This window comes from Hylobates moloch, unplaced genomic scaffold, assembly GCF_009828535.3.
Source record: "Hylobates moloch isolate HMO894 unplaced genomic scaffold, HMol_V3 SCAFFOLD_1, whole genome shotgun sequence".
In the NCBI taxonomy this organism is placed as follows: Eukaryota; Metazoa; Chordata; class Mammalia; order Primates; family Hylobatidae; genus Hylobates; species Hylobates moloch.
This window is the reverse complement of record NW_026652276.1, coordinates 232,143,806-232,169,723: the sequence shown is the minus strand read 5'-3', so window position 1 is coordinate 232,169,723 and position 25,918 is coordinate 232,143,806. Positions and strand designations below refer to the sequence as shown.

The window sequence follows — 25,918 nt, the reverse complement described above, 5'->3', positions numbered from 1 at the left end:
TTAATGAAGAAAAACAAAGCATCGTGTCCTATTTGGGTTTAGGACTATACTCTCAAGGGCCCTTTAATTCGAATTTGATTCAAATAGCAATGCCAGGGCAAAGAAGCCAAGTAGATGACATTCTGTTTTTTTTTTTTTTTTTTAGAGACAGAGTCTGGCTCTGTCACCCAGCCTGGAGTACAGTAGCAAGATCTTGGCTCACTGCAACCTCCACCTCCTGGGTTCAAGCCATTCTCCTGCCTCAGCCTCCTGAGTAGCTGAGATTACAGGCACCTGCCACCACACCCGGCTAATTTTTTTGTATTTTTAGTAGAGACGGGGTTTCACCATATTGGCCAGGCTGGTCTCGAACTCCTCACCTCAAGTGATCCGCCTACCTCAGTCTCCCGAAGTGCTGGGATTACAGGCATGAGCCACCATGCCCTTCCTAGATGACCTTCTTAAGCGTTGTAAGTTACACTGAGTTTATTTAGGATTAGGGAAAGACTCAGAAGAAAGAGAGAAAAGGGGGCGGGAGAAAGATAGCACACGAGGGTCGGCTGAGTTCCGCTGGGGTAGTGAGTGGCCCCACATCCTCAGCGGCGAGTCAGGACAGAAGTGCATTTCTTGCTGCTGCTGTACATGCATCGCCGACCGCTGGGGCTGTGCTTTGTGTCCTGTTAATTTTGGGAACCGCAGGCTGAAGGAGCGGTTCCTGTCTGGGTCCTTGCTGTGAGAGGAGCAGGAGAGAGGTGTCAGACACGGGACAGCTCCAAAAGCTTCCACTGGGAAGTGGCACACATCACTTCTGGGAAACGCAAGGCACACGGCCAAGTGTGGTGGGGGTAGTGGGGATAATAACCCTCCTAGAGGGAGGGGCTCCACACAGAGGCTACGCGGATCTCATTACAGTCTCATCACGATTTAAAGTATCAGTCGATACCATTCGCCACGGCTTAGGAGTTCCGGCAACTATCTGCACTACCTTCCACAAACCTTGATGTTAACACAAGCAGCATAATCCAATCACTTATGTATCTTCTTAGAATGTGGATGTCAGGAACCAGGCAGGATGACAGGAAGTGGGGAAAAGCCCAGGGGAGCAAAACACAGGCTGAATTGGGATCTTTGACCTGAACCAGTTACAAAGCTTCCAGCTAAGAAGCTTTCCAAGTCATAGAATATTATGAATATTCTGGACCAAGGGCGATTTACGGCATGCCCTTGAGTCCCCGAAGTCCCAGGGATTGCTTCTCAGTTTAAACTTTAAATCAAAAGCTGATTCCTTCTTAAAGGGAAAGCTCAGATTTCCGGCTTCACAGTTCCCTTCTCAGAGGCTCCTCGGGTTCTGCCTCCATAAGTTATACCAAGAATAACTGGGGGCCTCCCACACGCCATTTTCTCTCTATGCCTGTTTCCCCATCTTTACAGTGAGGTGGGTGGGTGCTATCAGTGGTTCTTACTTAGCAGAATATTTCAATCACCCAGTTCTCAGCCCCAGAAATTTTGATTCAGTAGTTCTTAATTGGGATGTAGTTTTTGAAAACGCCCCAGAGATTCTAATTTTCTCTCCAGGTAGATAAATGATTTAGCCAGGGGTGGACTTTACCTCCTTTCCAGCCCCCATCCACCAGGAATGACTCTGGGCCCCACGTCCCTGGGCCCAGCCCTGGTAAAGGATCATAGGATCAGGCTGTAGAAGTTTCCAGAAACAGATGGAGGGTGTCATCTCTTCCCACCTCTCTCCCTAGCCTCTGATGTGGAGTTTGACATTTTAATCAGAGATGAGGCCCCCAGATGGCCCAGTAGGCCAGGGCTGGTTAGGCAGAGGGTGAGTGAGGTTCCATCTCCTTGGGGTCTACTTTCTTGTCCCTGGACTGACTTGGGAGAGGGGTCTGCACCCACCATGGTGACTGGCCCATGTGACCACTCACAAATGGGGCCAAATTCAACAGCCCCTGTTTCCAAATAAGGTTACATTCTGAGGTTCTGGGGGTGAAGACTCCAATGTCTTTTTTGCGGGTACAAGCACTTTAACCCGTAACAGCAGAGTATAATGCATTTTGAGATATTTCTTTTAAAATCATTAAAACATTTAAGAAGTTTCAGCTTAAGTTTTAGTGTTTATTCAATTTTTGGAAAAAAAAAATGTTGATACAAAATCCCTGTAGCCAACAAAACTGGATACACATTTTTCCGGTTCTTCCTGAGCTTCATAGAGAGTGTCCCCAGGCGGCTGTGGTGAGAGGGGCCACGCCTGGCAGAGTCCGGCTGTGGCCTGGCCCCTGCTGCTATGACAAGCCAGGGGTCAGGGAGCAGGTTCTGCAGTTGAGCTTGCGTTTTCCGCTGTGGGGTGGGGTGGATTGGGGTGGGGTCTGAAAACCAGGTCGCTGGGAGGAATCCTAGGAGCCCTAGATTTTCAAGTGATAGAGCCGGGCTTGGCGGCCACTCAGCTTCCCCAGGCTGATTAGTCACTGGAGGTTGTTTTCTTGTTTGTTTCATTTTTGAATCAGGGCTGAACATTCTGTGTTGCGGATTCATTGGGCACCCATTCCCCAGTAACCTTTTGTGGGGAAGGAGGGAGTGTGACGTGGGGGTGTGGAGGCAGGTCCCTGTAACCTGACCCAGGGTGCAGGTGGCGTCCACATGGGTCTGTGCCCCTGACCCTGGCTCCACACATCCAAGGCCATTGCACTGAGCGTGTCTGTCGGAGCTTGGGAAGACGCTGTCCACCTGCCACCACTGGAAGCAGCACCATCTCACAGGCCAGCTGCCCCAGCTGCCCAAGCCTGGGCAGCGGGGCCAGCTCAGCCTTCCCCTCACCCCCTGGCCCTCGGCTTTTCACAGTCTCAGCTGTGCAGCCCAGCCCCAAGGGAGCCCCTGGACCTGGGCCGCCTGCATGCTCTGAGACTTGTCCCAAGACTGGCTCAGAGCCTCTTCAGGGCCGCGCCTGCCCTTTGCTCCTTTTTACTCCCACAGTGCCGTCACCCAGGCAGCGCTGGGTACATGGTGGTCAGTTGATTAAAGGAGGCCTTGGGGACAGTAAAGTCACCCCCCGCCCTTCACCCTGGCCTGCTGCCCTCCTGAAGCCACCTCGTTCCTGGGCTCGAGGCTTCCTAGGGTGGTGGCAGTTGTGCTCTGGCCCCAGTCCTGGCCAGAACATCATCCCACCCAGAGGAGGCTGCAGGTGTCTGTTTCTGGAACATTCTATTATTTACTTTCTGCCATTTCCTACCTTGCCTTAAGGTTCAGAGTCTCTGTATCTGTCCCCAGTGGCAGTTGTCATAGGTGAGGTCTTTAAATGGGCTTCTCTGACACCTGAGTCACGCGGCACCGGAACGCACTGCGGTGCCTCCCAGATCCTTGGCTCTCAGCAGCTCCCAGGCCCTGTTCGCCTCCGTAAAACTCAGCATACAGATGTGCATATGTGTGCGTGTGTGTATGTGTGTGCGTGTACACACATACATATGGATTTAATCCTCACAGTAACCCTGTGGGGTGGGCATAATTATTATTAACTCCACTTTACAGATGAGGAAACTGAGGCATAGAGAGGCTAAATGACTTAGCCAAGGTCCCAGCACTGGCAAAGCAAAGCTGGAATTTGAACCTGTAGAAAAAGAGCATCCATTCCAAAGGGTGAGTGGAGGCATTTTTCTCCTTCATGGCGTGCTCAGGACGAGGAATCCAACGTGTCTTAGAGAGGACTTGCTTGGGGGCATTGTTACAGAGGGCAATTTGTAGAAAAAAATGGTTTTGTGCACCAGTGTGGTTTATGTTGATTTTAATTAAATTGGGGAGGCTTGTGCATGCTAAACGACAGCTTGGCCTTCTACCACCTGGGCAGCCCGGGGCCTTCTGCACAGCAGTGCCATTGAGGCTGTTTTAGGTCACAGACGTTCAGCCCTGGAGCACCTGCCTGAGACTAGCCGGGCTTGTGCTACAGCCTGTTGGCCTTCTGTGTGTGCCAAGCCTGGGCCCAATCCTGGTTCCCAGCTCAAAAGAAAGATCGAGTTGCCATGAGCCTTCCACAGCCTTCTAGAGCCTTCCAGAGCCTTGGCAGTGTGTCTAGGGAACAAAGGAGGAGGATGTTCTGGGGCCTTACAAAATGCAAGGACCCTTCAGTGCCTCTGATTTTTACCTGATCTTGCTTATCTTAGCCTCAGTCTTACTCCTTTCCTGAAGTTATTTTTTAAGACTTTCTTCCAAAGTAGCCCCTTCCTTCTGGAAACTTCTATGATGGTGGCTGCTGTCTGTGCCACATACGATGTTGCGTGGACTCTCGGCCTGCTTGTTCCCTGTCTCCACAGCTTTCCTTCTGGCCAGGACTGAGGTCGGTGAGGTTGGAGGCTCTCTCTCCTACTTTTCTTGGGTCCCAGCAATGTAGCATGAGGCAGGTACCTGGCTGGGGGGGGGGGGGGGGGGGGGCCTAAAAATATCCATTGACTGGGAGATGGGGTGCCGAGAGAGAGAGCGGGAGTGGTGATGGGCCACTGAGAGCTGCTAGGGCAGGGTGGGCCTCAGGGTTAGGAGAGAAGCCCGGCTGATTGTTTAAAAAATGGAAGAGGAAAGAAAATGAGGCTTCCCAAGTGCCAAGTTCTTTCTGTTGAAGGTGGCGCTCGTTCGTCTCCAGACAGTGGCTCCTGCTTATCAGGTCTGAGGAGCTCTGGCCTTGACTGGCCACTGACCCTGTGGGAGATGTGAAGTTGGAGACCTCCGAACGCAGTGTTCGGAGTAGAGTGTGCCCTGCAGGAGCCACGGGCCAGGCCACGGAGTGGTGTTCCAAGTGTGCCCTGCAGGAGCCACAGGGGCCGGGCCACGGAGCGGTGTTCCAAGTAGAGTGTGCCCTGCAGGAGCCACAGGGGCCAGGCCCCAAGCATCAAAGTGACGGGAGTCAAAGGAGCCCACAGCAGTGGGTGTGGGGGAGTAATCGTGATGGGGGTAGGAGGGAGGTCAGAGAAGTCCTTGGAAGGAGTGAAGCTCTGACAGATGCTTTAGCCTGTCCCTGTTGAATTTATGCTAAGCCCATCAGTGCTCCTTTTGGCATGCACAATTTTTTAGAAGAAGGTTCCAGCTGCCAGCATGAACGGCGAGTCCTTCCTCCTCTCACTTCTGCTCCCTGCACACATCGGGCTTGTTCAGACTGGAGTTAGACAAGTCACTGTGGGGTCACAGGACAAAGTCTTAGCCGGTTTTCCAATGGATAGGCTTATCTCTTCCTTATCAGGTGCTGGTGTAAAATCAGGAGCACCTGGTCTTAGCCTTGGCCCTCTAAGGACACAGCCATATGACCTTGGGCACGTCACTTAAACTGATTGATCACATATGACTTAGCGTTTATAGACCTGCTGGCTTATTTGGTAGAGGTGGGTCCCTGATTGGGCAGGTGACATGCTCCAAACACAAGTCAGCCACTGCAGGAGCTGCGTGCACACTCAGTACACACAGCACTTCTTTGGACAGAGGGCTCTGGGGCCCCATCCCACATTTGAGGCTCAGGAGACCCTGTGACCTGGGAGCAGTTTTCACCCATAAGGCTCCAGGCAGTAGCCCAAGTATCTCAAGACCTTCAGGTGGTCAGAACATGGCCTTGAAAGATAGAGAAACTGTTATCCTTTGCGGGGTTGGTTTGTTTTTTTTCGACTCCATTAAAATCAGGACACCAGGTCTTAATGATTCCAAATGTCTTTGCAATCCTGCAGTTTTAGAACTACTAGTTCTACCTGGATGGAGGTACCCAGGGAGGGGCAGGGTGGCAAACTATTCTCAGCTAATCTAATCTCAGCTCAGCCGCTCAGCAAACATCTGGTTACTTTAGTAAATATTGGCAGTCTCTAGCGACTGGAGGTGGGTGAGGCTGTGTGTCCCCCTGATAGCCTTGGGACTGGTGGGACTGCTGGTCTATGACAACAAAAGGAAATCCTAGAGCAGGGTTTGCCAAATCCCTACAGGCGATTTTAGGCGGCAGGTCCAAACTGTTCTTGTAGCTCAGAGGAAGTCTCAACGCTGCCCTCTGGCAGATGCACTCTGAGCAGGACCCAGAGGTGTTAGGATGGGCAGGACTGGTTGAGCTAACAGCAGATGCAGCAGCTGCGTCCTCGGAGGTAGAAGATGCAGACCAATAGCGTCCAGGTCACCAGGGCTGCAGCTGGGTGGGCTGCAGGCCGGCCAGATTCTCTGTCTCTTTATCCAAGGGGGCTGCAGCCTGTGCCATCCTCCTGACTCACTCTGCACACCACTCATTTCGCCAGGGAGCTGATTAACAAGCTCTCTGCTGTGAATTTCAACAAGGATGTTCACGGCACAGAGCAGCCCTCTTTGGTACATTGGTTCCCAATCGGGGTATTTCAGAAGCAACCACAGGACCTGGCATATTGCACAGAGTTCATGAGTACAGGGCACTGGCCTCAAGCTGTCATAGGAATGAGGTTCCAAAGTAAAATGCCACACCGTCTACATCCCACCAGGCCCAGTCAATCTCAAATGCTGGCCCCAGCCAGTGCCATGCCATGCCCCGAATCCCCAGCTGCCGGCTCCCAAGTGAAATAAAAGTGTGGTCAATGAGGCTGGGCCTTGAGCCCAGGGGGTTCCCTCTTCTTTCAGCTGCCCTGGCCTCTGGCTTCCCCCTGCACAGATCTTGCAGGACGGCGAGGGCAGGGACAGCATTGGCACATAAAAGGGGGGTAGAATATGGGCTTTATTGGTCAGTGTCTCTGCCCAGGGCAGTTGCCATCAGCCCTTTTACAGATACTCCCTCTGCAAGCTGCCCTGCCGGCCTGGTGCCAAGATTGGCTCTGGACACAGGGTTCTGGGGTGCAGCGGTATAGTTCTGCACAGCAATGTCTCATCGCAAGGACGTGAGCTTGGCATGCAGCATTTGACTTTTAGGTGAAGGGCTGAGGGCTGCATGGGATTTGGCAAAGATTTGTGCTAGATTTCTGGGATGCTGAGAAATCTAACCCAGGTCTGTTATTCAGGGGTTGGGGGGTGGGGGCTGGGAGACACGCCTTTTACACATGTGTGCTCACGCATGTCTAGTTTTCCAGGCCACTTACACAGCTCAGGCAGTACCATGCATCGTTTGAGATTTTCCTGTCACATTTGCCATTTGTAACTCTTTGAAGTCACTGTTTTGACTTGTTATGTAATATCATAAGGCCCCAATGTCTGGCTCTATCAGAACATACTTGACAATATCCCATTTCTGCACACTCAGGTGGTAACTGATCCTTTCCGTGTTGCTGCAGACTTTGTTTATTTCAGATGTTATAGGCTGGACCTGTAAAGGGGGACTCTCAACTTGCGGTATGTGAGTGTCTTCCTCTTATTCTTAATTATGCAAGTAATAAGCATGAGCCACAGAAAAACTAGATGATAAAAATAAACAAAAATGAATAAAGAGACAGTGGCCCTGTTAGGATGTGCTGTACAGAGCCAGGCTGGGGAGGGGAACATAACTATGATCGAATCCTGGCTTTGCAATTTGTGTTTTCTGTAACCTTTGTGACTCCACTTCTCTTGGCCTCAATTTCGTATCGATAAAATAGACAGTATGTTGTGCAGGTTGAGACAGGATATGTAAAATATTCAGCACTTAAAATACACTCAAAAAATGAGTTCCAGGAGAGGGCCCTTGTAATAACCTACAGGTGCCAGGGAGGGGCTTTAGGGGCAGGGCTGGGCTTTCTAGGGATGCCAAGCTCTAGGGTCAGGAGGGTGCCTGCATGTGGGGCCCAAGGGGCAATGAGGCCTGACAGCCTTGGGCAGCCTGGGGGTGTAGAAGGATGACCGTGGGCCAGGCTCCTATGGGCCCGGCAGCCCATGATGAAGAAGTGGGGTTTGTTCTGTTGATGGCATGGAGCTAGTGAAGGTTTTCTGGTTCTGTTTTGTTATTGCTTTGTCTGGTGAGGGTGCTAAGAGTAATGCCTGAAAAACAGAGTTTAGGAGGATGAATTAGAGCAGGTGAGTCGGAGGGGATGTGCCTCGGGAAGGCATTTCCTTTCCACTTCTGATTCTGACACCAGCCCGATGCACCAAAATGGTCTTCAGGCTTTGCTAAGTATCTGTGATCTACTAGGCTCTGTTGTTCAGGACAGCTGACTCCACCCTCCAGGGAGAGTAGGTGGAAATCTCAGAGCCACCTGCATGCAGAGTGCAGCGGAGGTTCTGGAAGCGAGGAGAAATGCAGGTGAAGACAGTGACCGCGTTTGTGGTGGGCAGCTTGCAAGCAGGAGTGGAGTTGTTTATGTTCCTTCATCTCTAATGAGTGATCTTGGGTCCCTGAGACATGGAATTGCTGCTGTGAGAACTGCAGTGTCATCACACCCCATAAGTCACTCTCAGACGCTGGTCTCCAAGTGTAGCAAACCTCTGAATCCTTTGGACGACGGAGCCCATTTCCCTGACATTTCCAGCTTTTCCAAGCAAAACCAATTAGGCTTTTTTCCTCAGGCTTGTATGTATGCTTTGGAATAAAGCACACAGAAAATAAAACAGGCCCAGCTCACCCAGCAAAGCTAGTTCCAGAACCAGCAGGAGAAAATACTGAGATTGGCCGGATCTCTGGTCGACCACTTGCATCGGTGCCTGGGGGGCTGGCTGCAGGCTGCAGGAGGTTTGGCCCTTCGATCTTCGCCAAATGGCGCTAGCTTTCTGCTAAACCTCAGGTTTATGCTAGCACTGCCCTCTGGTTCCAGAATAATCCCGCACATCCCAAGATGATGCTTATTTCTATCCTGATGCTTGTTCATCCATCATCCCAACAACAGCCCTGGGAGGTGTGCGGAGCAAGTGTTTCCACTCAGCTTGGTTTTTCAAAGGAAGAACTGAGGTTCAGAGAAATGACTGATCCAGGACTTGGACCTGGGTTGTTGACACAGAATATTAATGCCGTGGTCTGAAAGGGACCTTGAGGAACATCATATAACACATGGCTCATTCCACAGACAAAAAACAAACAAACAAACAAACAACAGTTTCTGCTTGAAATGGCTTGCTCAGGTAGGCGAGGCCAGAGCTCAGGCTTGTGAGTTCTTAGAGCTATCTGGCCACAGCACTCCAGACCTGTGATTTGTCAGGTCTCCGGGTGGACAGCTGGATTGCCTGGTACCCTCCTGGGCTGAAAGTGACCTTAAGAAAGCCGCAGACTTCCAACCCCTACAGAGGCCCCCCAAAGTCCCAGGTGACCGAGCTGCCTTTTTTTCCATGGGCCTTAGTAGACAGCCATGCAACGCCTTTCTGTCCCCTCTCGGAAGCCTTCCTGAATATATCATCCACATTAATCTTTTTCCACCTTGTGCTGCCATCAGCTTTACCTGAATAACACATTTGCCCACTAAATCATAGCCTTTGAGTCATAGGCTCGTGGAGGAAGCCTCCTTTTCTTGAATACCTGCAGCAGCAGGTCACTCATTATCTTTGGAAGCAATTCCTCCACTGCTGAGAAGTTCAAGTCCTGAGCAAGTTTTATTTAATGAGGGACACGGTGGGGTTCTGAAATGGGGACCCTCATTTTCTCCTAACAATTCAAATTCATTTTCTGCCCCACCAGCTTGTACATCCTTATAGCCTGTTTTCAGGGCACTTGGGATTTGTTGTAATCAGGTACAGGAAGACATGCAGACTCAGGAATGAGTGTCACGAAGGAAGGAACTGATGATACTCACAGATCCTTGGAAGCAGGAGGCTAGGCACACCACTGCCACGTGGGGAAGCCCCGGGGTTGGGCAGGAGGCAGAGGGAGCAAGGGGGAGATGCAGGCAAGAGACTTTATTGTGGTTTCTGTGAATAATTTTAGGGGACTGTGGGTACAGGGGCTGTCCCTAGCTGTCTGGTACCTGCCCTGGGGTGATTAGGGTAATGGGTGGTGGCCCGGGGTGTGAGAGCCCCCAGGAGGAGGCGAGGAGGGGAAGGGTCTGTGTGGACTGGCTTGCATAGGAAAAGCAAGCTCACAGGTGAGTTGCTTACTATCTCCAGGAATTGCCCAGCCCTGGGAGGGCAGTCCCTCCAGGATCAGCAAGGCCCCAGGTGTCAAAGCATCAGAATGCAGAAAATCAGAGACATGGCTGATATAGGCAGAGACCATGTTGTCTCCAGGATGATGTTTGTAGGCTGTCTGGTTGGAGTTGGGGGAATGGAGTGTAAATGGGGATTTAACTGGCAAAGCGTTTTGGAAAGCTGTCCCCATCCTTCTGGCCAGAGGGGGAAAAAAAAACCCACATTCTTTGTACTCCAAGGACAGGAATCCCCAGGGAGTTCAGATTTCTGAAGCCTTTGCCTGAAGTTAGATGGGAACAGTGCAGGGGTCGTGCTGGCCAGAGGACCTGGCGCCCAGAGCCGTCCACTGCTGCATCATCGGCCTCTGCTCCTGCCTCCCTCCATCCTGCTGCCTGTCTTTTTAAAAGCTCCGGTCCAGCCCTCCCTCCTGCTGGCTTGCCGTGTGGTAAGGAGTTTCCTCCCCAGCAGCCCCTGACACAGGTGGGAATGACAGTTTGCTGCAGTCCCGTCAATGAGGGAATCTGCCCGAGCTCTGCCTGCATTTTGAGCAGCAAACCAGCTCCAGCCACCAAGACCGTTGCCTGCGCTGTCTTAGGCCAGCCCATGCTGTCTGCCAGCCGCTTGTTGCGCTGCCTTGGGGACTGGGAACACACCCAGCCCCAGTCCCCATCTGTTGCAGACATGCAGTGGCAGCAGCTCGGAGCACAGCCGAACCCTAGAAATTGCCTGTGCTGAAGGGGCTGGGAAACCCCTTCTCTCATGGACCTTTCGAGTGAGGCAGCAGGATTTGTCAGAGCTGGGAGTGCCGCCCGTCCCCATCACTCGCATCCTGCCATCCAGCAGCTTACAAGCCTGAACTGCTTATTAGCATCTGGAAGAGAAGACCTCCAGGACCCCTTGGGGCTGAGTAAGCAGACCTGCGGGAGCTGGCTTTCTAAATGCATGGTGATTGTGCGTCCCTGGGTGTGCGCTTTTCCCCCTCACGATGCTTTGTCTCCTTCGTGTGTAAGACTGATGCTGAATTGTTGCTTTGTTCTCCAAGAGCCTCTTATTAAATCAGATACCCCAAGGCTGAACAAAATGTTCCTTCTCTCCACGGGAGCTGTATGTTTTCTCCTTACATAACTTTTTCTTGGTGATTTAAAGAGCATCACTAGTGAAGGTAGTATGTGTGTGGGCGTGTTCAGGTCCATTCCTCTCTGAGTCTGTCTCTCCTCCCCTGCCAGGCTGAGCAGAGCTGCCGCACACACTGGGTCCTGGGCACAGGGTCTCCTCCCTGCCTTCCCACCCTGGCTTGAACTTGCCCTACTGTAGCTGAAATCTTAGCGAAGTTGTCATTCTTTGCCAGGCCTTGCCTTCCCTGAGTCATCACTTATTACATTTCGCCCAAACAGAAAAGACTGGGGATGATGTGGGGGCTTTGGGGATGGCCCACAGTTTTCTGGGGACTCTCTTGACCCCATATACATTGAAGGGTATCTTGGCCTCCTGCGGAGCGTGGAGCCCAGTGCTTACTTCCTTGCTGAAGTTTTGGGGAATCCAAAGAAGAAGCAGATGGGAGGGGAGTGGGGGAGAGAGGAAGGGAAGGAAGAGAAGATCTTAGATGACCTCCTCAGTGGCTGAACCGTAGGCTGTCAGCGCTGTCTGGTGGAGAGGAGGAGGGGGAGGCTGGGAACCAGAAGCCCTAACTGTTGAGTGAATGTGCAGCAACAAGTAGGGCTGCAGGCTAGAAAGTACTAGATTCGGAGCTCACCCAGCGTCCCTCTTCTCGCCCTCCACTGACATTGATGCATGACACTTTGAGTAAGCCATGTCCTTTTTTTTTTTTTTTTTTTTCCTTTCAATCGCCTTCCGTAAGCCAGGGGCTGTCTGTCTGCTTCAAGTCTGTGATTCGGGGTCCTTGAGTCCTGGTGATTGGGAGTGACCAGGGGGTCACCTGACCCTCCTCCTGGGGGGAGGCTTGATTCTGTGCATCTGAATTTTCAACCCAGGTGGAGAGCAAAGGTGACAGTAAACAATTGAAGAAGGCTGGGCTAGCAGGGAATCCAGCGTTGACGGCGTTACGGATTGTAGGTGTTGGAAGATGGGGAGAGGCCTAGGGATACAACCAGGATGCAGGCAGGAGGCCCCAAAACATAAATCGAGAATTCGGGGACTGCTAGGTGTGAATAGTTGAGAGTAAGTGAGAGGGGGAAGCTCCCTGGGACGCAGTCAGAGTGAGCCGGCACCCTGGGGCTCCACACACCCTGGGCAGGCTCCGACTCACCCAAGAGGCCTCACCATGGGCCTCTTAGGTCTGGGGGCTTCTCACCTTCCAGCTGCTTCCCCATCTTGCATGGAAACTTCCAAGGACTAGATAAATCTCAGGTGTGTGTTTTTTTTTTCAGCCCAGCAGTAGTAGGCCTTGAGAGGCACACACTTATAAAGAGGAAACTGAGGGTTCAGTGGTTAAATTCAGTGAACATAATTGAAAATCTGAAATATTTAATTTTCTTTGCCTAAAGTCACAAAGGGATTCAGCTGGAAAGGGAAGCCAGGTGTCCTGCGGTCCAGCCTGGTCTTTTGAAGCTGGGAGTGGGGTGGGTGGTGGAGGGGAGCGGAGGCTGGTGGACTGAGGTTGGGTGGACCCAGTCCCTGAGCCTCGTCTTCATGGTTGTTACCCAGCTCTGGCTTCTCTTCAGGTTCTGTCTCAGGGTGAAATTAAACATCAGCACTTTAGCAAAACAAACTCTTGAGTCCTGTGTCCCAGGCTTTGGCCTTTCCAACAAGAGGAAGACGCTTGGTCTTGACCTCCTCACTTGATGGTGTTGGATAACAGGGGTCCCTGGAACTGCGGGTTCTAATTTTGTGTTCTTCTTTCAGCTCAGCTGTTGACTAATGGAATCCATCTTGGATTTATCCAACTCCCTCACAGCGCTCTTTCAAACTATAGATCTTTTTCTTCCTTTAAAAGTATTCAGGTCTCTCCTCCCCAGAGATGCCCTACGGACCAGTCTCACCACACCCCCTTCTAACAAACCCCCTTACCTCCTCTCAGACTCAGCCCAGGACTAATGAAGGTGAATGCCTGTACTTCTGTTTTATGCATTACTTTGTATTAAGTTGTGTTCAGTTCTTGTCGGTAGATTCAATTGATGACTCCTAATGCAGTCAGGTAGGGGTCTTAATTTCTTAGAAGGATCTGTCTCCATGTTACCTCTTACACTGCTGTTAGCTGTCTGTATTGCATATTTTGGTAAATATTTATCGATTGATTATTAGGCATCTGGCACCATGTGTGGCAATTTCATGAATGTTAATTATTATAATTTTCATGATGATCCTGGGAGATTTCCCTTTTACACAAGGAAATTGAGGCTCCATGAATTTGAATAATTTACTGAGATTGCATAACCAGTAAATGGCAAACTAGAGCTCAAACTCAGGCCCTCGGACAACTCCAAAGTTGTCCCTCCAACTGCACTTATGAGCCACATGGTGAATGTCCAGTAGTGAAAACTTGCCTTTAGCTCTTGTTGGGGGCTAGTGATTTAGCAGGAAACCTAGGTTGGACCTACAGGCAAGTGGCTCGTTCAAGGCTCGATACCTTTTCTCCCTTCCTAGTGGGCAGGCTTGTCCTGAGGCCTCAACAGCCCGGCACCAGTGGGACAGTGCACTGACCTGTCATCAGGCCTGCACACCTGTCAGCTTTGTGCACTTTCCAGCCAAGGCTTTCATCGGCCTGAACCAAACATCCTTCCCACAAGTGTGAGTTAAGGCCCTGGAGTCCTAAAAGGGTTTAATGTGAGAGGGCAAAGCTCTAGCCTCAATTACTGAAATTTGAGTTAAATTCTATTTGAGAAAAATAGAATGGAATCACAAGCACCTGATGCCCAAGAATTGGGGGGTGTTCCTTCTTCACCCCAGAGCCCTCGTGGCCTGGGCCCCAAGAACTGGGGGTATTCCTTCTTCACCCCAGAGACCTCGTGGCCTGGGCCTGGCAGAGCATTCTGCTGTTCACCCCCTGGCTACCATGGGCAAATTATTTCCTTCTCCTGAGCCTGATTTTTCTTCTAAGAATGGAGACAGTACCTGCCTCGCAGGACTAAGGGGCAGCTGCCAGCACATAACAGATGCTTCATAAATAGTAGGTCCCTGTCTTCAGGTGAGCCTTCAGCTGCGGCCTGTCCTGGCAGAGCCCAGCAGAACACCTTCCAGAGCAGTGAGAGCAGCTGAGTTTTTGATGGAATTCTTCAGGTCTTAGCACTTTGATTATTCATCAGGCGACTGAGGCGAGAGGGCTGTGGGTTCCGCAGAGTCCCTGTAGTTGCCTTGCTGTTACAATCCCACCTCTCCTAGCTGGTGGTTCTGCCCCACCTGTCACACATGGACAGGGTCTGCCCTCTCTGCTGCCTGGGGTCCCATGGTGGTTCTGCTACTGCCACCTTCTGAAGGTCACTGGGCATGTCTGTATGGTCTTCCTCGATCGTAAATTTCCTCCTCGGTGCCCCGTGCACCTCTCCCCCTATGCTCTGGCACAGGGGAGGTAGGGAGAGAGCAGAAGAAAAGCAAAGCCAGACTTAGGTGTTTGTTTTGATTTTATTTTGTGGGCAAGGTATGTGGTGGCATTTTATTGTTTAATGTCTGCTTTTAGGGAGTCTGCCATCTGCCTGGTAATAATGGATGCAGCTCCTTAGTCACCAGCGAGCTAGAGCCTGGCTGTGCAGATTCCAGTAAATAAGATAACAGACGCTCGGCGGGGCTGTGGGGACAGAGCCAGCCCATGGGCTGCAGGCGCTGCCAGGAGCTGCCCCACTTCTGTGTTGCGGGGGTGGCAACTTTAGGGGCTTCCAGGCAGCCCAGGGTGGGCCCTCTGGGCCGAGTGGAGGGCTGTGGAGTTGGGGGCCCCTGTTCTTCCCCAATTTGGCTTTCCTTTTTGGTCATGGGCTCTTAGAGTCTGGGGGTTCCTAGGACAGGGTTTTGCTGGTGCTTGGAGAGAGAACCAGGGGCAGAATGAGGAGCTGAGGACAGTGAGAGGCAGCGCCAAGCCTCAGAGACCTTGTGGGCTTTCCTTTTCTCACAGCCCAAACAGCTGGTGTTTCCAACCTTAAATGAAGACGTTCTTGCTTTGCAAGCTGCGCTGGCCAAGTCACATTCAGAATCAGGTTTTAACTGGGGGTGGAATTACAGCTGACAAATGTGAGCATTTGGGGGTGCTCTAAGGCTTTTCTGGAAGGTCTAGGGTCCACTTGCCTGTTGTCAGAAGGGAGAACTGGGGTGGCTTGTGTTAGAGAAAACGTGGGAAGGAAACAAAATATTATCTTCACTTGGTGTAAGGAGAATGCACAAGACTCCAGGTAACCCGGGGCCGGTGAGCAGCGTCTTCCATGGACCAGGGTGGGTGTGGGGCTCTTTCTTGGGGCCCATTGCTGTGGCTCGTACCCTGCCTGTGGCTCTGGGGTGGCTGACGTGGAGGTTCTGGCACTTTCCCGAAACCGTAGCCATCAGACAGTTAAATCCTGCCCTCCCGTTCCATTCATCAAAACAGGGAAATGTGCAGGACACTTTTAGAAATATTCTCACCGATAAGCATCCGAAGGGTGATTACTACTTATCCAAACAAATAGGTAAGAATGATAATCCTTTAATTGCCATTCCCCAAATTCCCCAAGGTTTTCTAGCACCTAAGGCCTTCCCGCCACAACTTTGGCAGGAAATAGGTAACTCTTCAAAGGTGAGCTTTCTGGATAACGGAGCTTCCCCCTAATAAACGGTGCTTGATTTGGGCTCAGACAGCCTGGTGACCATTGCCATGTGAGTCAAGTGAGCTGGCAGGGAACCTGGAGGTATCCTTGGAGGGGGAGTGTGCATCTAAAGAGCAAGCAGGAGGGATATGCTTTTAAGCCCCGGAAGACCAATGTGAAGGCACCGTTCCTGTGCTGAGAAGACTGGTGGGAGGACCCCACGGCGAGCGCCTGCCAGAGTCCCCTCGAAGCTCGCCAGGTGGAGCGGTCACCACGACTCTGGAATGAGGCCTGCTCCGACACCTGCCGTGGAATGCAAGAGTTTCGGGATGATCCCCCCTGCTGATTCTGCACCCATCTCGGGGTAGGGGTGTGTGGGAAGGGGCCGGGCTGGCCTAGGGATTCACCTGTTTTGAAAGCAGAATTGCTCAGATTCCAGAAGCCCACTCACCCCTCTTGGGATTTGCCCTTAGTGTTAGGCCGAGACCCAAGCCAGGCATTTACTTAGGATGGCCAAAGCTGGCTGGGAGCCAGCTGCAGGCATCTGCCACCACCCCCTCCCTCTGAGTCACCCCACACTCATCCGCGCAAGGCATAGAGCCCTGAGACGTGCTCACTGGCATCTTCCAACACGGACTCCGGGGGATGATTAGAAGGAAGGGTGGCCCTGGAGTGGGGAGGAGGGGGGCGTGAGAGAGAATTGTGCTCCCACCAGGCCTGGGCCTGGGTGTCAGGAGCTTTAAGTGCCCCACTGGGGCGTTAGGATAGCCAAGGCTTTAGCCTTGGATGCTGGCCCAGACCCCTCGGGGGTCTCACAGGCTGTAGGACTTGCAGCTGCTCCTCCCTGGCTGCCCGGAGGCCAGGCCTCAGGCCGCACAGCCATCTGTCATGGTTCACCTCTGAGGAGAGACTTGGGAGGGAGGGGCTTTCTGAGGCCTCTATTTTTTTTTTTTCTCCTGTTCACCTTCCTTCTGAAAGCCCGACTTCATCTGTGAGAACCATCTCCCCTACTGTCTCCTGAGTGGGGAGAAAAGATGTCAGCGGATGGCCCCAAGCCCCCCACAACCTGCAGTACACGTTCCTGGGTCTCGCCCACCTGCTGAATGTGCATCACCAGGCGCTCAGCCATGCCTTGTGTGCACTTTGGACCAGCTTTGCGGGAGAGAGGCCTCCTGTTTCCCTGCTGCTCTTTTATCTGAAGAACAAAATCATGGGCCTTTCTTGCCTACAGTCCAACTGGTCATTGAGTCTAGCAGTTTCCCCCCAAATCAGTTTCACCCATGAAGAGAGATAAGAAAATCCTTGTGCAATTGCAAAAAAAAAAAAAAAAAAAAAAAAATCCAGAGTATTTTTCAATGGTCCCAAATGCTGGGGCACTGCGGTTCAGCCAGCGACGCCTTGTCTGGAATACTGTCGACAAACTAGAGTCCTGCCAGATGCACTTGACAATGAAATCAACCAGAGCATCACCAATCTCTGGTGCTGGACTCAGTTGCCACCACTTTGACAAAGTCTGTAGTGCAGTGAGTGAGGACACTAGGTGATGGGTGGGGAGCCCAGCCCGCTGTGGCCGGGGTTCCTCACATTTAAATATCTGCCGTCTTCTTGCTGCGGGGCGGTCCCTGTACTCACTTGGGCGGAGGGAAACTGGGTCGTTTGTAGGGAGGGGTTAGGAAACTATGCCTTTAGCCCCTGCCTTCCTCCAGGGCCTTTCCTTGAGGCCAGCGTCCCCACTACAGGCTTCCCCCGACTTTTCTTCTCCGAGCGCTTTTTCTGTTTGGCCATTGTCTCCACCACATCCAGATTTATCTCTTCTCTCCCCTAGGCCTTTTGGGTCTTCTGAGAGTAGCTAATCCAATAACCCACCAAGTCAGAGAAGGGTTCGGATGCACGAGTTCTCGCTCCTGGCTTCCTTTGAAATGCTGCCTTGACCCAAGTGAGGGGCCCCAGAATAGGCAGTGGAAACGGTTGTGTAGGTTTGGGACATCGCACCCTGCTGGGATTTACCTGTTGGAGAAACTGGACTTTTGGTGGTGAACAAATCATTCTTCTTACCTCCGTGGCAACTGTGCATCTAAGCTGGGTTCTGGAAGGCGCAGTGCTGGCCATTTCAGCTCATAGGTTGGGAAGAAGGGGCAGTGTGCCCGATCTGATAGGTGTAACACGCTTGGTGCTTTGGCACCAAGAGGCCAATTGAAACTGGAGAGTTTTAGAGAATAAAGTATGACTATCACCCACAGCACAGCTGCTTCCTGAACATTCCACTCCCGCTGCATGAAAAAGCACATGGAGTATTCCAGGATTCTTAATATAGGCATTTTCCCACGTTCTGTAGATTGCTTGTTTTTCTTCTCCTACCCCATGGGTCTGCTGGTGGCTGACTGGCTACTTTTTGGTCAGCTTTATTGAGGTGTGATTTACATATAATGCCCCTCGACTGACAGTATACAATTAGGTGGGTTGTCATAAATGTGCAGTCATGTGACCACCGCCACAGTGTGACCTGGAACATTTCACCGCTCCAGAAGGTCCCTCTGACCCTTTACAGCCTCTGCTCTTCCCCACCTCACCTCCACCTTCGGACTTGAGGGTGGGTCCATGTCTTACCTTTGTGTATCCCATGTCCAGCACAATTCCGAACCCAGGGTGGACACAAGTGATGTTGAAATGAGTACATTAGGAGCCCTGGCTTTTTTTTTTTTTCCAGGCTGGAGTGCAGTGGTGCGATCTCGGCTCACTTCAACCTCCATCTCCCAGGTTCAAGCGATTCTCGTGCCTCAGCCTCCTGAGTAGCTGGGACTGCAGCATGCAACACCATGCCCAGCTAACTTTTTATAGTGTTAGTAGAGACGGGGTTTCGCCATGTTGCCCAGGCTGGTCTCGAACTCCTGAGCTCAGGTGATCTGCCCGCCTTGGCCTCAAAGTCCTCAGGTTACAGGTGTGAGCCACTGTACCCAGCCAGCTCTGGCATATTTTAAAAATCCTCACGAGACTCCTTCTGTCTCCTCCCATTGATCCTAAGTTTTGAAAGATTGTCCACCCAAGCATTTGTTAATTAGTAATTTCTTCATTTAGTCACTCACTCCTGGTACCAGCCTTCCTGATCAGCCTGAGATAATCAGCGTGACCGAAGTTGATAACATTCCAGCTGAAAGCAGAGACTTGCTGTTCTCGTTTGCCTATGCAGTCACGGGTGAAATGTGCAATTTCCTTTCCACTCCTTGAGTGCCTGCGAGCACTGCGAGAGCCTCCATTGTTACTTTCTGTTATCTGTCACCCTAGACCAGAAATCGCCAGCCTTCACCACTGGCCTCTGCCTTTTTCTTTTTTCTTTTAATAATAAATGAGGAAGTTAGCCCTTGAGCAATTCAGGAGTTCACCCAAGAGCACCCCAAAAGGCTTGAAGTTTACAGGGATTTTTCTCTGTCCCAAACTCTTTGTTGTTGTTGTTGTTGTAGTTGTTGAGACGGAGTCTCGCTCTGTTGCCCAGGCTGGAGTGCAGTGGTGGGATCCTGGCTCACTACAACCTCCACTTCCTGGGTTCAAGCGATTCTCCTGCTTCAGCCTCCTGAGTAGCTGGGACTACAGGCAGCCACCACCACGCCCAGCAAATTTTTGTAATTTTAGTAGAGACAGGGTTGTCCAGGCTGATCTAGAACTCCTGACCTCAGGTGATCAGCCCGCCTTGGCCTCCCAAAATGCTTGGACTATAGGCGTGAGCCACTGTGCCCAGCCAGTCCCAAACTTTGTCACCAAGGATTTGATGTGTGCCTTCATTCTGCCTTCCCGAGCTCCCTTTCACTTGTACGTTGGGGAAGGATCTTGGCAAACCTGAAGCTAAGGTGGAATCTGCCTCTTTCCTCTTATCAAAGCTCTGAGAAGGAAGAATCTGTAGTATCCCTGGGTTCAGTAATCATAGCATATTGCCCCTAAACTCAATGAAGTATTTTAAAGTAATAACTCATGTTTTCCAAATGAGTCCCAGGCATCATAGCCATGTCTTTGTTAACTCATATGTGGTTCTATATTTCTATAGGTTAACTCATTTTCCAGTAGGAACTCCCATGATTCCCAGTTTTTAGATTAAAAAACAGAAATGAAGTAACTTTCCCAGGGTTACATAGTCACAAGATCATCTATTGCTACATAACAAACCACCCCAAAACTTAAAAATATGATTTGAAATCATCTTTCATGGATTTAGGGGTCGTCTGGCTCAGCTGAGTTCTCACTGGGGGTTCCTCCTATTTGAAGGTGGCGGCTGAGCCTGGCGCATCCTAGAGGCTCCTTCACTCACATCAGGCCCCTGAACTGGCTGTGCAGCTCTTTCTCCATCCCTGTGGCCTCTCCATGTGGCTGGCTTGAGCTTCCTCATAACATGGTGGTCTTGGCGCAGATTCCTAACGTGGCAGCTGGTTTCACCCGCGGCAGACATTACAAGAGATCCAGGAGGAACTGCGAGGTTCCTTCTCGCCTAACCCAGAAGTCAGGTGGTGTGGTTTCTGCTGCATTTCTGTTGAGCACAGCTGCCCCAACTCAAGGATGGGGGAACAGATTCACCCACTCAACAGGAGACAGCACAGGTATGCAGGGAGGGACCACATTCCTAGTGGCTGTCCTGAGGGCTACTTACCCCATGGAACCCCTGTGCCCACCATGCCTTGAGCTGCTTCTGCAGCGGCTTTCAGACTTTGACAGTGAGCCACAGCGAGGAACTTCACATCACGACCTATTGGATACAGACATCCCAGAAAACTCCTGGAGCTCTGGTTTTGTTCTGTGAACAGCAGCCGCAACAAAACCTGTGTGTCCTGAGTGGATTTTATGACCTATGTATGTCCTACTTGCAGTTTGAGAAGCAGTTCCACACGATGCCACCTCAAGTGCCGACTCTGTGCAGTGATGGAACACCATGGACTAAAGAAAACAAATGTCAATTTGGGTTACACAGATGCCACGTCTCACCAACCCAGCAAAAGTCCAGGTGTTGAACAAAATAGTCTGTTGGTGAGTCAGTGCAGGAAATAGACTCTCCTACATCAGTTAGGAGAGCAAACTGTCCAATGCTGAGGAGGGCTCGTGGTGATATCCATGTCCCCACCCAAATCTCCTCTTGAACTGTAATCCCCACCTGTCAAGGGAGAGAGCAGGTGGATGTAATTCAATCATGGGGGCGGTTTCCCCAGTGCTGTTCTCGTGATAGTGAGTTCTTATGAGATCTGATGGTTTTATAAGGGGCCCTTCCCCCTATATGCACATGGCAGAAATAATAAATGCACTGACCTGCAAGCAGCAGCCACACTTCTGGGAACTTATGCTGGAAATATGAAGTATGGACCAAGTTTTTATTGTATTATCTGTAATGGCCAAAGATTGAAAGCAGCCTGCATCACCTACAGGGGACTGGTTAAACTAGAGCATTCCAGACAAAAGAATATGGCATGGATACCCCCAAATCCCTATATGCTGATATTGAAAGATCTCCCAGATAGACGAGGCAGTAAGACATGAGCAAAACAGATAAGAGACAGGGAACAGCTTTTATATTTGCATTTGCATAAAGCAATCCTAGCTGTCTACACAACTAAAAGTGGTTCCTCTGGGGACATGGCATGGCTGGGCGAAGGATGAGAGTATGACTCTTCAATTATAGGTTATTATGTTTTGACTTTTGAATCTTATGAATTTACTTTGTTTTTGTTTTTGTTTTTGTTTTTGTTTTTGAGATGTAGTCTCACACTGTTGCCCAGGCTGGAGTACAGTGGCGCGATCTCAACTCAATGCAACCTCTGCCTCCCAGGTTCAAATGATTCTCCTGCCTCAGCCTCCTGAGTTGCTGGGACTATAGGCGCCCGCTACCATGCCGAGCTAATTTTTGTATATTTGGTAGAGATGGGGTTTTACCATGTTGGCCAAGCTGGATGAATTTACTTCTTAAAAAAAAAAAAGTTGGATAATATAGCCATTGCCCTCAGAGTCCTCACAATCTATACAGAGATACAATTTATATATAAATAGCAAATGGGTAACGCATGAGTGATTTTAAATTCTTAGGCATTAAAATGCAATGGAGTAGAATATAATTTTCAACTGGACTGCTCAGAAAAGTTGGTGTAAATTTGTGGGAATCAGCTAGTTTTTGAAGAATGAGTAGGATATAAATGTGTGAGAGAAAAAGGGTCAGGACACTCGAGATAGGAGGAAATGGTGTGAGCCACTGCTGCTCAAATTTTGTAACAAGCCTCACTTTGAAGGGAGAAAATTTCTTACTGATGGCTATCCTTGAACTCCAATATGATAAAGATTGCCTTAAATTCCTATACAAAGTGTTTTAATTGCAAATTATCAGTATCAAGGAATTCCGGCTCCCCAGCTATTACCTTTAAAATCACTTATCTAGGTCAGGCACAGTGGCTCACATCCATAATCCCAGAACTTTGGGAGGCTGAGGCAGGCGGGTCCCTTGAGGTCAGGAGTTCAAGACCAGCCTGGCCAACATGGTGAAACCCCATCTCTAAAAATACAAAAATTAGCCGGGCATGGTTGTACATACCTGTAATCCCAGCTACTCTGGAGGCTGAGGCAGGAGAATCACTTGAACCCAGGAGGTGAAGGTTGCAGTGAGCTGAGATCACACCACTGCACTCCAGCCTGAGCAACAGAGCGAGACCCTGTCTCAAAAAAAAAAAAATATATATATATATATAAAATATCATATTGCTTATATGTATATCATATATATGTCTATGATAACCTTGTGGGAGTCCTGAGCCCCCTTTTTGAGGAACGCTGGTGTGGGGGGATTAAAGAGGAGTAAAGGGTGTCCCAGGACAGCGTGTAGGTCAGGTGGCTGGTGCAGAAGAGTGATGTGGGAGAAAGGAGAGGGTGAGGCCAGGGCTGTGTCCTGTGGTGCACTGAATGCCAGGCAGAGTCCAACACCTTCTGCAGGCAGGAAGCAACCACTGAAGGTTTCAGCCAGCAGGTCCCTGTTCAGTGTTCATTCCTTTCTCTAGGCTGGGCGCGCAGATAGCCTGGGAAGAACTGACCTACTGTGATCTTTTGATTCTGCCCTTTAAGCCATGAAAATAGGGCAATGCAGACTAAGAGGGGGCCAGGTGGGCCGCGGGGAGTATCCCCCTGGTGGCTTCGGTTTCCCCTTCACCTGTGGAGTTCCCCTTCTTCATGGACCTCTCCAAAGGCTGTCTCCCAGATTAGTTTGAAAACAGATCTTTGGGAAATGTTGGCACCCTCGGCCATCCTGGAAGGTCAGAATCCACTCACTTTGGGCACAAAGACCTGGGATGTGGCAGCCTCGTGTTGCACAAGCAGAGGGAGGTGTCCCTGGGCCTCAAGAGTGCAAAGGGCAGAGGTTCATGATCCAGGGGGCTTCCAGGATCCACTGCTGAGAACCAAGAGTGAAACCAGAAGCACTGGCAATGCCGGGGACAAACTACACAAAGGGGACGATCCTCTGGCTCTAGGGATGTCCCACAGGGCCTGACCCAGAATCTTCTGCGCTTCTCCATGAGAAAGAAAGATCCCAAACCCTTCTGACAGGTGTAGGTGACACACGCGGAGGCCACACTCAGGGAGGGGTTTCTCCTGCCTCTTAGCAGCCACCAGGCCCTGCAGAGAGGCCCGGGCTGCATGGGGACTCCATCCTGCACACAGGACACGGGTCGGGGGCATCTCAGTGACCAGGCCCTGCTCACGGAGGGGTCCAAACCCTGTCCCAAGAGACGACGACTTTTAACCCCATTCCTAGGACATGACATGCAGGCTTTTTGCTTTTTCTTGTTTGAAAAAATAAAGACGCAAACAACCCCCTGTTTTTTGTACCTGACTCCCCGCTGGCGCAGCAGCTGATCTGGAAGTCTCTCCTCTTCTGGTGACTTTGGCCTCACATCTCAGCAGTTTTCTTCCCTCTCCTCCTTATATAACAAGCCCCTCTAGAACAGAAGGAGTTTGTTGGCAACAAAACACCAAAAATAAGAAAACCTAGCAAATTCCCTTGTTTAGGTTCATTAGCGCCATGGTTTGCAGCCTTAAGTCCCCAACCAGGAAACTCAAGCTTTTCTGCACCACGTGGTCTCCCCGAAGAACCAGCTGCGCAGCGAGCCCTGTGGGGGGTCCCCCAGCTCCAGACATTCTGAGGCCGCCTGGTGCCTGCAGCTGGTCCCTGGCCTCCATCTGGAGCCCTCTGTACTTGGCTCTCGTTGTCCCAGCCTGGGGGGCCAAGGGCCTGGGCCTGAGAGATGGGGACCTGGGTTCTCAGACCCTTCTCCCAGCTTCCTTGCTGCCCAGCCCCAGCAAGGTGTTTAATCTCTGAGTGTCTCTGGTCTCATTTATCTTCTTGGTCTGAGCACTGAGCCTCAGACTGGATCCCACCAATCTTCTGACCCGAGCCTGGGAGCATGGCATGCACCTTCCTCTGTTCTAGAAGGACCTGGAGCCGTGGACACAGGAAGAATGGACCTCTCCAGCTCCCGTTTCCTGGTGAACCTATGACCTCCAGCATCTCTGAGGAGCTGGGTGGGTGGTCCAGGCCTGGCGTGATGGGCAGTTGTTTGGCAGATGAAATTGAGGCCATCTCTGGCCATTTGCTGCTATTGCTTTTTAAAAATATAGTGGATTTTACTTGTGAGCAGTTTTAGGTTTACAGAACAATGAAGCGGAAAGTACAGAGGGTGCCCATCTGCCCCTCCCTGACCCTGCACCCCCCATGCCAATTTCCCCTGTTGTTTGCGTCTTGCATTACTGTGGCACGTCTGTTACCATTGAGCTTCTATTGATACCTTATTGTTACCCGAAGTCCATAGCCGACATTAGGGCTCACTCTTGGTGGTGTACATTCTGTGGGTTTTGACAAATATGTGATGTCGTGTGTGTGATGCTGTGTGTCCACTATTATACTCTCATGCAGAGCGGTTCCACCGCCCTAGAAATCCCCTGTGCGCCACCTGCCCACCCCTCCCTCCCTCACCCAAGCCCTGGCTGCCATCACATCCTTTGGTGGTTGTCCTGCCGCTGTCCTGGAACTGCTCATGCCTTGGGGCCTGAACATAGGCTGTACCCACCAGGTGGCAGTGACCAGCCCGGCCCTGGGGCCCACCTGGATGTGTTCGAAGGAGGAGTGTCATTGCGGTGCTGGGAGGAGGGATGGCCGGGAACAGAATTTGTGTTGGGAAGGCCTTGGAGGAGCTGGAGGGGTCGAGTCTAGACACCTCCTGTCTCAGAGGAGGAAACTGACGATCAGAGATGGGAGGCGACTTTCTTTTTTTTTTTGAGACGGAGTGCCGCTCTGTCGCCCAGGCTGGAGTGCAGTGGTGCAATCTCGGCTCACTGCAAGCTCTGCCTCCCGGGTTCACTCCATTCTCCTGCCTCAGCCTCCCGAGTAGCTGGGACTACAGGCGCCCGCCACCATGCCCGGCTAACTTTTTGTATTTTTTAGTAGAGACAGGGTTTCACCATGTTAGCCAGGATGGTCTCGATCTCCTAACCTCATGATCCGCCCGCCTCGGCCTCCCAAAGTGCTGGGATTACAGGTGTGAGCCACTGCACCCGGCCCGGGAGGCGACTTTCAAATGACACAGCTGGTTAGGCAGAAATCTAGATCCAGGCCTGCCTCGCTGAGAGGGTAGAGGTGCAATTTATCTTTTTAAACAAGAGTTAAACTTATAAAAATACTAAAAAGTAAAATTTTAAAAGAGCTAGCAGTGTGGTTGTTTTGAGTGTTGTTAGCCCACCCGTGAGGGATTCTGGCCGGTGTGAGGTTCTGGAGGGGGCGGCATACCTTCCAGGCACCTTTGTGTCCTATCTGGGAGCTGCCTGCAGCGTGGCCCTGGCAGTGTGGCCTGGAATGGGGAGTAGCAGACACCTTCTCCTGGCCTGGCTGGTCTTTACGCATCGCTGCTGGCTAGATGCTGGCTGGTGGCACCTGGAGCCCCTCCGTGCAGAGCGTCTGTGCCCGTCAGTCTGGAGGACACGACAGGTTCCATGGTTCCTGGGAAGTTCCTGGAGCGGCTGCCGCCTGCATGGCTGGAATCACAGACTGAAGGGCTCTGGGGAAGTAACAGATTCACGTACAATGAATGACACCAGAAAGGGATTTGGAGCACGGGCTTTGTCCTGTCGCTGGAGACAAGATGCAAAGGTGCCCGCAGAACCCAAGTGGCTTCATAGAATTAGAACATTTGCTACATGCCCAGTATAGCCAGGCC

General features: G+C 51.2%; 1 protein-coding gene and 1 long non-coding RNA gene across 7 annotated transcripts in view; one reads left to right on the top strand and one right to left on the bottom strand.

Annotated features, from left to right (window-relative positions):
* Positions 1-25,918, top strand: part of PRKAG2 (protein kinase AMP-activated non-catalytic subunit gamma 2) — a 333,499-nt gene that overhangs the window by 55,667 nt on the left and 251,914 nt on the right. Inside the window, exon 1 of one of the 6 annotated variants that reach the window (XM_032762261.2) lies at positions 10,473-10,882. The exons of the other annotated variants lie outside the window; for them this stretch is intronic. The gene's annotated coding sequence lies outside the window, so the exon portion shown is untranslated. Of the gene's footprint in view, positions 1-10,472; positions 10,883-25,918 lie in introns of those variants that run through there. 6 annotated transcript variants of the gene reach the window in all.
* PRKAG2-AS2 (PRKAG2 antisense RNA 2) lies at positions 14,535-19,006 on the bottom strand. The gene is made up of 3 exons (XR_009209920.1): positions 18,306-19,006; positions 17,706-17,968; positions 14,535-16,105 (listed from the first exon to the last, which is right to left on the bottom strand). It is a non-coding gene; the product is annotated as a PRKAG2 antisense RNA 2 (long non-coding RNA).